Raw genomic sequence first — 13,647 nt, forward strand, 5'->3', positions numbered from 1 at the left:
CTGCCTTGGAGAACCCCTCCAAGAGGAAAAAGAACGAAGGAAGTAACCCCGAAGCTGAGGGAGGAAAGAAAAAGAAAGGGGAAAGGTATTTCTCCGTGTATAGAGTATACACCGAGCTCAATGAGTCTCGAGAAAACATATACCTGGCTAATGAGAACCAGGTCCCCTTTAGGCGCCCTGACCCGATGAGAAATCAAAAATCCAAGAGGGATTCCAGTAAATATTGTCGGTTCCACAGAGACACCGGACATACAACCGATGAATGTCGACAACTGAAGGACGAGATCGAAGGGTTGATCTCGAGAGGTTATTTCCGACATTATGTCAAAAACCAGAGTACTGGTCAGGCGACTGCGAGCCAGAGAGTAGTCGCGCCTCCGACCACGCAAAACAATAACTCCCGAGCTCGAGAAGAGGACAAGCCCCCGCCGATTGATGGAGAGGATGTAATAACCATCTCGGGAGGGCCTCACCTCACAGGAGGGGGCAGGAATGCCCAAAAGAGGTATGTTAACGAGTTGAAGACAGGGGACGAATCTCCTTATGAACCCGAACCTACGGCACCAAAAAGCCAGAGGATTGAAACACAGCCAATAACATTCACCGAGGAAGATGCCTCTCATGTTCAGTTCCCTCATCATGATCCGCTGGTCATTACTCTTCAGTTGGCCAATAAAAGGGTCCATCGAGTTCTCATAGATAATGGGAGCTCAGTCAACATCCTCTATAAAGCAACCCTCGAGAAGATGGGACTCTCCCTTCGCGACCTGAAAGCATGTGCAACTACTTTGTACGGCTTTTCAGGAGAAGGAACTGCCTGTATGGGATCCATTGAGCTCCCCATAACCTTGGGAGACTATCCAGTCTCGGTGACCAAGATAATGAAGTTCGTGGTAGTAGACTTACCATCTGCCTACAATGTGCTGCTCGGGAGACCCGCCCTGGTCGGGCTGGGGGCAGTTTCATCAGTAAGGCATCTGGCCCTTAAGTTCCCGACCCCTAGCGGAGTCGGGACGTTGAAAGGAGACCAATTGGCAGGGAGGGAATGTTATAGCATCTCCATGAGAGGAAAGAAACAAACGAACGCTCAAGCACTCGTTATCATACAAAACAAAGATGGAACGGTCTTAGAGGTTGACGAAGAGATTGATCCGAGGATTGAGGAGAAAGCTGACCTCGAGCCTTTGGAGGAGCTCGAAGAAGCTGACACCTCGAAGAAAGTGAAGGTCGGAAAACACCTCCAAGATGAGGCAAAATAGCAATTAATTTGCTTTCTGAAGAAAAACCAGGATGTCTTCGCGTGGTCGCACTCAGACATGGTAGGAATAAGCCCGAATGTAGCAAGCCACGCTCTAAACATAGACAAAATCTTTCCCCCAAAGCAACAAAAGCAAAGACAGTTGGACGAAAACAGAAAGAAAGCATTGAAGGAGGAGGTTGAAAGGTTAAAGGCAAACCATTTCATTAGGGACGCCTTTTACCCTGACTGGGTATCCAATCCGGTGTTGGTCCCAAAGCCCAATGGGACGTAGAGAACCTGTACTGACTACTCAGATCTCAACAAAGCTTGCCCAAAAGACTGTTTTCCATTACCAAGGATTGACCAGCTCGTAGATGCCACGGCGGGGCATGGCCTGATGTCGTTCATGGATGCCTATTCTGGATATAACCAAATTCCCATGCACGCCCCCGACCAAGAACATACGAGCTTCATCACAGATAAAGGGCTATATTGTTATAATGTCATGCCATTCGGGCTCAAGAATACTGGAGCCACATACCAGCGGCTCATAAACATGATGTTTTCAGAACAAATTGGGAACAACATGGAGGTTTATGTTGATGACATGCTTGTGAAGTCTCAACTCAACAAGAACCATGTTGATGACCTCGAAGAGTGCTTCGGCGTGCTCAGGAAGTATAACATGAAGCTAAATCCTCAGAAGTGCACTTTCGGGGTATCTTCAGGAAAATTTCTGGGTTTCATTGTGAACTCTCGTGGAATCGAGGCTAACCCCGACAAGATCAAGGCCCTGATTGATATGCCCTCGCCTCAAAGGCACAAAGATGTCCAAAGTCTGACTGGCAGGATGGCGGCCCTAAGCAGATTCATCTCGAAGTCTACAGATCGTGGTCTTCCATTTTTCAACTTACTGAGAGGAGGTAAGAAGTTTGAATGGACAGAGGAATGCGAGCTGGCCTTTCAGGAGCTCAAAAAGCACCTTGCGGAACCACCCATCCTGTCAAAACCTAAAACGGGGGAAATAATGTACCTATACCTTTCAACTACCGAACACGCGATAAGTGTAGTGCTCGTCCGAGAAGAAGAAAGGGTACAAAGACCCGTTTACTACATCAGTAAAAGATTACTGGGGGCAGAGTCAAGATATCCACTGATGGAGAAACTCGCGCTCAGCCTGATTCATTCATCCCGTAAGCTCCGCCCCTACTTTCAGGCACATCCCATCCATGTGCTGACTGATCAACCACTTAGACAAGTCCTATCTAAACCAGAGGCTTCAGGTCGACTCCTTAAATGGGTTGTTGAGCTCGGACAGTTCGAGATCACCTACCACCCAAGAACGACCATTAAGGCACAGGCATTGGCGGACTTTATAGTGGAATGTATGGGTATAGCCGACGACGAGGTAATAACCACGGCCCACGAGCTGTGAAAACTTTACGTCGACGGCTCGTCAAATGAAAATGGAGCAGGGACAGGGATCATTTTGGTTACCCCCGAAGGAAGCAGATTTCATTCTGCCCTAAGATTTGGCTTTAAAGCATCGAATAATGAGGCCGAATACGAGGCTTTACTCGCGGGACTTCGTATAGCTAAGGAGCTCAAAGCTAAAGCTATACATTGCTACAGTGACTCCCAGCTAGTGGTCAATCAAATCTTGGGTGAATACCAGGCTCGCGGCACGAGAATGGCAGCTTATTTGGAGAAGGCAAAATCAGCGTTAGAGTGTTTCGAATTCTATACAATCGAACAGGTTCCCCGCGAGCAGAATTCAAATGCAGATGCCTTAGCTCGGCTCGCTACGTCCGCTGAAAATGAAGAGTTGAATGTTGTACCATAGAACACCTATCAGTGCCTAGCATTAATGAGCCAAAAGAGGAAGATGTGTGTATGATCGAAACAGAGCCGACCTGGATGACCCCGATAATTGATTATCTCGAAAATGGAGTTCTTCCAAAAGATCGGAACCAAGCTCGAAAGTTGATGTATCAACTTCCCCGTTACACAATCTTGAATGGAAGGCTGTACCGAAGGGGATATTCCATGCCATTACTCAGGTGCGTAACCCCTCCCGAAGCTAAGGAAATCATTGAAGAAATTCATGAAGGGTTCTGCGGAGATCACACTGGGGGGCATAGCCTGTCCAAGAAGATCATACGCCAGGGATATTTCTGGCCAACCATTAAAGCGGATTCTTTCGAGTATGTGAAGAAATGCGACAAATGCCAGAGATTCGCCACGATACCTCGAGCCCCACCATCCGAGCTGACCATGTTGACATCCCCATGGCCTTTCGCGGTATGGGGCATCGACCTCATAGGCTCTCTCCCGACTGGCAAAGGCGGAGTGAAATATGCTGTAGTCGCCGTGGATTACTTCACAAAATGGGCAGAGGCTGAACCATTGGCAACTATAACTTCAAAGAAAATCCTTGATTTCGTTGTAAAGAGCATCGTGTGCCGATACGGAGTGCCGAGGAAGATCGTATCCGACAGCGGAACTCAGTTCGATTGCGACCTATTCACCAATTTTTGTGAAAAGAACGGTATAATAAAGAGTTTTTCATCAGTGGCCCACCCTCAAGCGAATGGCCAGGTCGAAGCTGTGAACAAAACTCTCAAGAGTTCTCTAAAGAAAAAGTTGGAGGAAGCGAAGGGACGGTGGCCCGAAGAATTGCCCCAAGTCCTTTGGGGATACAGGACAACAGCTCGAACCTCGACAGGACATACCCCGTTCTCTCTAGCATACGGCTGCGAGGCAATGTTGCCCATAGAAGTCAAAATCCCAACGATCCGAACTCAGATTTATGACCAAAGTTCGAACCATACTCAGCTCGAGGAAACCTTAGACTTGATTGAAGAAAAAAGAGAAGAGGCCCAGCTGAGAAACGCTGCCTACCAGCAACGAACTACCAGATATTTCAACAAGAGGGTTCGAGATCGAAAATTCGGAATGAGAGATCTGGTGTTAAGACGCGTATTCTTGGCTACTCAAGATCTGGTAGCTGGAGTGCTCGGGCCAAACTGGGAAGGACCATACCAGATAGAGTTAGTCATCTGACCTGGTGTATACAAACTTGCGAGATTGGACGGGAGCCTAGTACCGCGAGCATGGAATGGCGAACACCTTAGACCTTACTATCAGTAGTGTAGGAAAAGTGTTGCCTATAACCATGAGTTTCTATTTGTATTAGCTTGTTTTTTTTTTAATGTCATCAAATAAAAGATCCATTTCGTTCAAATATGTCATTTCTTTTTATTTTTGCAATCTCTCTTAATTTAATAACCTATGGTCACACTCATAGGATATTAAGGGGGCATCATTGGTACATATACCATCAGCTTAAAAAATAAAATAACATATACAAAAAAAAATATAAAGTATTTGGATGTAACCAAATACGCGAGCCTAGATAGTTCAGATATAACCGAATTATCAAAAATATAAAGTATTTGGATGTAACCAAATACGCGAGCCTAGATAGTTCGGATATAACCGAATTATCAAAAACATATAAAGTATTTGGATGTAACCAAATACGCGAGCCTAGATAGTTCGGATATAACCGAATTATCAAAAACATATAAAGTATTTGGATGTAACCAAATACGCGAGCCTAGATAGTTCGGACATAACCGAATTATCACAAATATATAAAGTACTTGGAAAGAACCAATACGCGAGCTGAGATAGTTCGGACATAACCGAATTATCAAAAATATATAAAGTACTTGGATATAACCAAATACGCGAGCTGAGATAGTTCGGACATAACCGAATTATCAAAAACCGAAAACGTTTGGAGTTAACCAGATGTGCAAACTTAACAGGTATGGAACAAACCAGCCAAAAAAGAAAAAAAAAATTAATTAATCGATGGTAAGTAGGAACCTAAACCTACTTCGAAATCGAGGCTGGAATATCTTAAAGAAAATAGTTTCGAACTCTTAACCTTGGAGCAAAAACCGAGGATGAGGAAAAGTGACTAAGCAAAAAAGATATAACCAAACCATCCACATTACATACCATATAAGTACTTTTGGGTTCATGGTTGAAGTAATATCCGACTTTGAAAAATAACGAGGTCGGAAGCAGATAATTTGAACAAACTGTGCATGAATGGATTGAGCTTCAAACCTAAATCCACAATATGTTTGTATGACTAAATAAACATAACTGATTCATCAATATAAAATGTGCCAAATATTTCGAGCCAAGAAATGTAAAGCGTATATAAGTAATATTTAAATAAATTGTATCAGCCCTGAGGGCATAAATTAAAATAATTACAGAAATAAGGGGACGCAGCCCCGATAATTGGTCCCCCCGAGATCAGAGTCAAGGAAGAGGAGTCTCCTTGGCCTTCTCAGCATCTGCAGCACCAGATTCCTCAGGATGAATAGCATGGCTATCCTCCTGGGCTCCCTCCGAAACGGCGTCCCGAGCAGCCTTTTCCTTCTCGAGCTGCCCAGCCTTCTCCTTCTCAAGCTGCTCAGCCTCTTCCTTCTCGAGCCGAGTGTTCCACCTTTCAAGAAGCGGCGCCTCGTGAGGACCTAAGAAGCTGGTGTCCAGATCTTCATTGTAGGCCCACATTCGGTACATAGCAGAGTCAACCGCTTAATCCTTCTTCTCTTTGTATTCAACAAGGAGGCGAGTTTTTTCATCCTCCATGATCTCGAAGGTGGCAGCCTTGTCCTCTTCAAGCTTCTTGTTGGTCTCCTGAAGCTGGGTGATCTCCTTTTTATGCTCCTTGAGCTCAGCTTTCAGCTTCCCGAGCTCGGTGGCCATGTCTTCACGTTCCTTGGCTCCTGCCTCAAGCTTCGCATTCGCTGCCTTCAGATCATCGCATGCTTTGAGCTGGAGATCCTTCGCTTCCTGAGCATGAGACTTGCTCGAGTGGATCTCATTGTTCAGCTTATAGTTGAGCTGGGCAGTGAAGGCAAGAGCCTGAAAAAGGGAGGAACCACCATTAGCTCTAGGTCAGTGTGATTATAAGCAGAAAAGGAAGGACTATAGAAGGATACTCGCCGCGGCAGTATGCTCGATACTCTTCTCGTAGAGAAAAGTGCAGTCTCGGGTGTCATTTAAGCACTGCCATTGGGGAGCTTCGAGACTGCCATAGCTCTGGCCGATCCGGGACATAACATCCGAGACCAGCGTAGATCCATGGGACCCAGCGGCATTATCAACCACATATGCATCCATGTGGGTTGAGACTGATAGCTTCTGTGCTCGAGAAGCAGAAGGCCTTCTAGAAGGCGGACCTAAGGATGACTGAACCACCACGGGGAGTTGGGACTCAGCCATAGCGGAGGGACCGACCAGCGAAGTCGGCGCCACTGCCGAGGCGACGACCTGCGAGGATGGCGCCGTTGTGGAAGCACCGGCCTGGGAAGTCGCCGCAGCGATGGAGCTCGAAACCGGCGGAGCAAGGGGAGGTGCTTTCTTGGACCTCTTGGGGCCTTTGCCCAGCTGGTCAGTCTTCTGCGCCCCCGCTCTGGGGCGTTTGCTCCTCTTGGCGCCGGCGCCGTCGATGATGTTGTCGAGGTCGGAGTCCATCTTGCCTGCACAAGTCACAGCACAGAGCGAGTTAATAAAAGAGAAGCATACAAGTCGTTTCAGTATCACAGACGTATAAAGTGATGATAGAAGAAACCTAACTGGAACTCTCCCCCGAGCTCGAGCTTGGGGACCATGAAATTCCCCCGTCTTTAGAGGAGGCGGGGGGAGTGCCTTCCCTATATGTGGGTGATAACCTCGAAAGGTCCCTATAATTGTTGGTCCCATACTGAACAGCTATCCCGTTCCACACCTCGTCTGTGGTATACATGGTGTCGTATTTCCCGAGCCCACTATCAAACCTATGAACGCAGTCATCTACCCAACTCCATATGTAGAAGTGGTATCTATCCTGTGGGCACGAGACTAACCTATTGGGCCTGTGTTTTAGTATGGTGGGGGACCACATTCTCGAGGTAGGAAGGACTTTACCTTCATTCGAATCTGAGCTCGAGGCTTCATCATTAGCCTCATTCCCAGACAGCGGACTCCTCGGGCGAACTGGAAGTGGCGGCCTCGTTTCTCTCCTCGGAGGAAGGGCGCCTGTGGGCAGTGGCACCTGCTCCCAGTGTTCGTATTTTTTATTGGACCAGTCAAAGGTGGACTGGCCCTCCCCCAAAAGTCCACACTTTCAGAGCTTATCCTCGTGTAGAAGGTATAAGAGGGACCTCCTGCCATGTGGGAGTTGGAGCAGGGTCTCTCTATGCTCCTTCATTGTATCATCAGGAGTGGGACGCTGAAAATTGGCTGAAAGACAACATATTTCTACTAAGTACGGATCTAAGAGCTAAAGTCACGAGCACGGAAAGAAAGATAACAAGAATACTTACGAATCCGCCTGAACGAATAGTGTCGAGACGAGGACAGACCATCTGTCCAGAAGAAGGCCCTTTTGAAATCGGGCGGATGATTAGGAAGATCTTCAAAGACCTTCTTCTCCTTGGGATAGCTCGAGAGGTAATAGAAGCCATCCCCTCCCCAAGCTCGGGAGGGGTTACTTTTCAGACAAAAGAGATACAAGATCTCTTGAGGCGAAGGTCCTTTCCACCCCATCTCGTGGTATAAGGACCTCAGGGCAGACAGTACCCTGTAAGAGTTGGTGTTGAGTTGGAACGGGGCCAACCCGATGAAATCCGTGAAGTCCTTGAAAAAAGACTTCAAGGGCAACAGAGCTCCTGCCCTCATGTGTTCCTGGCTCCAGGCCGCGTATTTCACACTGGCGTCGCGGCCCCCAGGGGCGAAGCAGCTTCGTTCATGGTTGACCAGAGGTCGACACTTCAAGGAGCCTGACAGGCTAAGGCCGTGGAAAGCCAGGATGTCAGTTATCTGACTAGTTGTGGTAACCGAGCTCCAGTAGTGCTCGGCCTCAAACATTTCTCTCCTCGGCTGCGAGGAAGAAGGTTCCCCCATTAGTGAAAATTTGAGCTCTCCTTGATGGTACGCGACAGTAACCTTTAATGCAGGATCGAGAGGAATCGGCCTAGGTCCTGAATAGGATTCCGGGTAGAGGGCCTCCCGAAGAACTCTCCTTTTCCCCTCTATGACCTCGTCTATCTGGCGGCGGTAGTGAGCTCGAATGTCTTCTTGCTCGCGCGCAAGCTCGTATTCTCTTATCCGACGTTGATTCCGGGCGAACAACGATTCTGGGCTCGGAGATTTTGGCTCGTAGGGGATTGCCAGCAATGACCCCCACCGTCTTTCCAGATTCTGTGACATCTAGTGAGAAAGAAAAAATGGTGAGGGCCATGCATGCAAGTGTTCCGAGCTTGAACTTATGAGCTCGGGGTTTTAGGAGCAAAACAAGCTAAATATTAAGACCCTTATTGAAGAGTCAGGGCGTGCGTTCCACGAAAAAGAAAGGAGCGTGGATAATTTTTTGAAAATCCCAAAAATCAAGGGAAAAGAAAGTGGTGGTTAACCAGGAAAGGCAGCCTTGGGTTTCGTGCATTTATCAAGGCCCATGTTTTTTACCCGAAAACTTAGTGTACAAGAAACGTCGCCTAAAAATTTCAAAACCCAGAAAATTGGAACCTCATTCAAACATGAAAACTGGGTATAAGCCAGTGATGTAAATCCAGCATGGAAGTCTAAAAAGCATAAGAGCCTATCGGATCAAAACCTCCTATCATATTATGCTAAGGATGTAAACTAGTGTAAACTAGCATATACACATACACAGCAAGAACAGTATGAATAAAAACTGACAAAATGGAAAACAAAGATTGCATACTTACACAATAATGGCGATTGCAGAGAGATTGTCGATTGAAGAAGAGGTTGCAAATACGAACTCACGGACTCGAACAGACTGGGGTTTCTTTGTTTCTTTGGTCGAGAAAACATGCACAGAATAGAAATTTTACGAGGAGGTCTCTGGTTTCTTTTTTCTTCTTTTCTTGCTTTTGGTAAACGAAGGTAAAAATGAAGATGAAGAATGGGGTCTCGTATATATAGATGGAAAAAGGGGGATTAATCCGGGGCGTTGAATGAAATCCTTGATAGATCGGACAGATGGGAATCAATGACAAGATGGCGCCGAAAAGGTGGCAGACGGATGATCGTGGGCATGTTTCCAAGGTACTCAAGTACCAAAAATGAGCAATACCCAGCTGACGCGTGTCCATTTTCAAAAGTGTGACGGTACAGTTCTCAAAGAAAGAGTTCAAAAGTTTCCTTCTCTTAGGATTCGAACAAATACTTTTGAGGGGGAAAGATGTTACACCCAGATTTCGAGCTATGTTAAATATGACCTCGAAAGTTGGATTCGCGAATAAGTGGACTCATAAGGTTGGAAACATGCTCCAGGATTGAATGTCGAGCTTGTAGGACATAGACGACCTCGAGTATGGTGACCTCGAAGTATTCATGATCTCGAAAGATAGCTCCGGGGACGCTCTCATCTTCAGGGATGACCTCGGATCAGGGGTCCCGAGCTCGACGCACATACGATCTCGAAAGCCATGTGGCCTCGGGAGATGTTTCTAGCTCGATAGATGACGGGAAACCTGGGAAGCTAAAGCCTTAGAGATACGCGATAACCACCTTGAGTATCTACAAGTGTTATAAATACGAGATGTAATCCTCATTTATTATTGTAAATCCCCTAGAATCGTGGGATATTATTTGGTCAGTTATACGTCTCCTAGTCTTCAGGGGACGTTTCCTTTTATATCTGATTATAGGCATTTAAAGCCATTTATTTTATTTATACAAAAAGAGTAACTACCCAAAATATGTGGGATAGTATTCTTCGGTCTTCTCTATAAATAGAGAGGCCATGCACCATTGTAAAGGACCGAAATTCTGAACCTTGAGAGAAAACTCTGAAGAATTCATGCTTAAAGAATTTTCAAAGATAATCTTGAGTTTAATAACAGAGACTCGTGGACTAGGCAGATTTAACTGCTGAACCACGTAAAAATCGTGTGTTTATATTGTTTTATTTCAATTGGCCATTATCAGTTATTGTTTATGTGCTCTTCTTTCACTGTTTGACGAAAAACGGCGTCAACAATGATAGTGATTATTCTGCTTAGATATATGTTTTTTAGTATAGTGATTCCAATAATTTAAATATAAGTTTACATGTTTAAAATAACTAAAAAATTTGTTGTACTTAGTATAAAATGTCATTAGATGTGGCGCGAGCGCACGAGAGAGATGCACGAGAGAGATCCCCACTTCATGCAAGTCAGGTAGTTTTTTTTATTTTTCTAACATGCCAATGTTGTTTATTTGTTAAAATATTAATATTTCTAATTTATTTTTCGTTAGTCAAACAAATACAGCAGCCCCACCAAAGAAAAAGGGTCGTGGCACGGACACTGGACAAGATCTCGAGGCCAGACGTAGAAAAGTTGGTCATCCATTGGAGCTAATATTTGATCCATGCTCGTACAAGGTTGTGGGGACCGATCCTACAGCTTTTTTCTACCTCGTCGGCACCCAGTTCTCCTAGAGAATTCCTGGATATTTTGATACATGGGATGGAGTGCCTAAGGAATTCAAATACTTAATCAAAACAATATTAAGGTCAGTTATTTATATTATTTGTTACTACTAAATAGTGTCTTTTAAGGTGACCAATTTATTTAATCAATTATTAATATATTTTCTTTTCAATGTAGTGGTATTATCAAATAGATGGCCAACCGGATTACGAACGGTGTATAGTTGCTATCGAGGGAGAGATGAAAGAACGATACCGTGATAGGAAAACAAAAAGACACTGCCATTTTTCATCACATTACAATGGACCTGAGGATTGTGACAAAATCCTAGAAAACCCATGCCAGAATGTTAGCAAGGACGAGTGGAAGAAGTTTTGTGAGTTATTCACCAGTCCTCGTTGGGTGGAGCGCTAAAAAAAAAGAATGAGGATAACAGAGCGCAACAGAACTATGAAACAACAAAGGGTTCAAAATCGTTGGCGGCCCACTGTCACGAGAAAGTAAGGTAAAAAATTAACGCAATTAATTTCTTTAGACGAACCTGGATCTTATTGAGGATTGGAAGGATTATCACTGAAAGAAAGAGACGAAGCAGTTTGTCAACAAAGGCTGCTCAAGAAGATTATGTAAGTTTACTTAAATATATTTGTGTTAGTCTTAAAATTCTATTTTTTTAATCCTACTAACATTTTCTTTAAAACAGAAAAAATTGAAAGCTGATTTAATGGCGCAAAGTTAGCAGACATCTGCTACTGCATCGAACGAGGATGGTTCTTCCTCAGTTGACCAGATTCAGATCCTAGAAAAAGTGCTAAGATGAAGGCGCGGTCACGAGCGAGGATTGGGCCGCAAGTTGGGGTGATGGGGCCATCCTCTAGTCAGCCCTCTCAAAACACCTAATCTCAGGCGCCTCCTCAACAATCACCTGGTGAATACGGTGATTTGGTGGAGATGGTAAATAAATTGACTGAGCAAGTCAATTTCATGTCTCAATTTCTTCCCAGTGGACCTAATGTGTAAGTTCAACCTCCACAAAATTCTTCGTCTCAACCCTTGATCTTGCCGGACACGCCTACAGCTTCATCTTCTCATCAACCCCCGGTCCATCCATTCCTGTACAGAGCACCGCCACCGCCCTCGTCCCAACCCATGGGATCATCTTACCTGTTTGGAGAAGTACCATCACAACCTCAACCAAATTATCCTTACATGTTTGGTGCATCGTCGACACAGCCTCCGCCATATCCTTACTATTAGTTTAGAGCAGGATCGTCAACTGTACCTCCACAATATCCATGGTCGCTGCTGCCATAGCCACCCCAACCGTAACAGCCACACCAGCCGCCATAGCCACCCTAGCCACCACATCCACCACGGGGTAACGGTACAGACGACGCTACTGATTTAGGAGAGGATGAGTAGTATGTTATTGTACTTTAACTGTAATGGAAACATTTATTGTCATATAATTATGGATATTGTAGTTACATTTTATGATTATGGATGTAGTGACTATATTTTATAATTATGGATGTTTTATAATATTTTAATTTTCAATTATTTATATTTCATCATTAGAATTTTTTTTTTAAAAATAAAATATACATCAACAGGGACATAGTTTGCCCCTAATATTCACATTGTCGCCACAAAATAATTTCGTGGAACAAGCCACATCGACACAAATTTGCGGTGACTTTTTAGACATTACCAGCGACGCTGATATACATTATCAGTGGCGAGGTGGAATGTCGCCACTGATAGGGCTTTTAGGCACAACTTTTCGACGACAACATAGTTGGGACGACATGTCGTCGCTAATTGGTATCAGCAACGACATGTGGGGATTTCAGTGGCGACAAGAGTCGCCGCTGATACACATATTTCTTGTAATGTATGTATATTAGTTTTGTTTAATTAATTTTTATTTAAAATTTATTTTGATTTTTTTTTCATTTTTTATGGGTTGTTGAATAATATATCACACCACAAAATACATATAGTGAGTTAAAAAATAATATACCAACAAAACTTACAAAATTATTACTAAAAAATGTATATACTATGCTAACAAAATTATATACTACCATTAAAATGTATATATCATGGTACAAAATTATATACTACCATTATGTATGATAAGATAAAAACTAACTATCATAAAAATATTTGTATATCATACCACAAAAAACATATACACTAATTGGAAAATAATATACCAATAACCCATAAAAAACTTTAAAAAATCAATATAACTTTAAAATAAAAATTAATTAAACAAAACTAATATATATATACTACTATATTAAAGTCACACACTCATAAATAAATAAATAATAGAAAATGATAATTTAGATAATCAACAATGTAAAAATGTCATTTTTCTAAAATTTTTAAAAGAAGGACATTAGCTTCTTGATGATAATATTTTGGACAATTTACTATAATTTCTCTAAAAATTAATTATTCCATTTCATAATAATGTTTTTTTAAATAACTTTTATTCTATTTCATTTATATTATGATGATTCTTATTCTATTCTTATATTTTCATTCAAACCAGCTAGAAAGGAATGGAAATAGATTCTTAAATTAAAATAAAAATAATAAGAAAAACATAAGGAGCTTATTAATTGGTAAATTAGAATTGATAGTCATATATTACGATCTGACTTTTAAAATTTTGTATGCAGAGTACATCTATCTATAAAATAAATGTGTAGATAACGGAAATTCTTGGTTTTAACGATTTTTTATTTTTTTAAGGTTAATTTTAACGAAATATTCTTATATTTAACAGTAGTTTCTAAACACTTAAACTTAAATAAAATAAAATAAATAATTAAAAAATTAAAATAGGATATTTTGACATATTTTTCAATGATAGTTTTTTAA

This window comes from Humulus lupulus, chromosome 5 (assembly GCF_963169125.1).
Source record: "Humulus lupulus chromosome 5, drHumLupu1.1, whole genome shotgun sequence".
Lineage (NCBI taxonomy): Eukaryota > Viridiplantae > Streptophyta > Magnoliopsida > Rosales > Cannabaceae > Humulus > Humulus lupulus.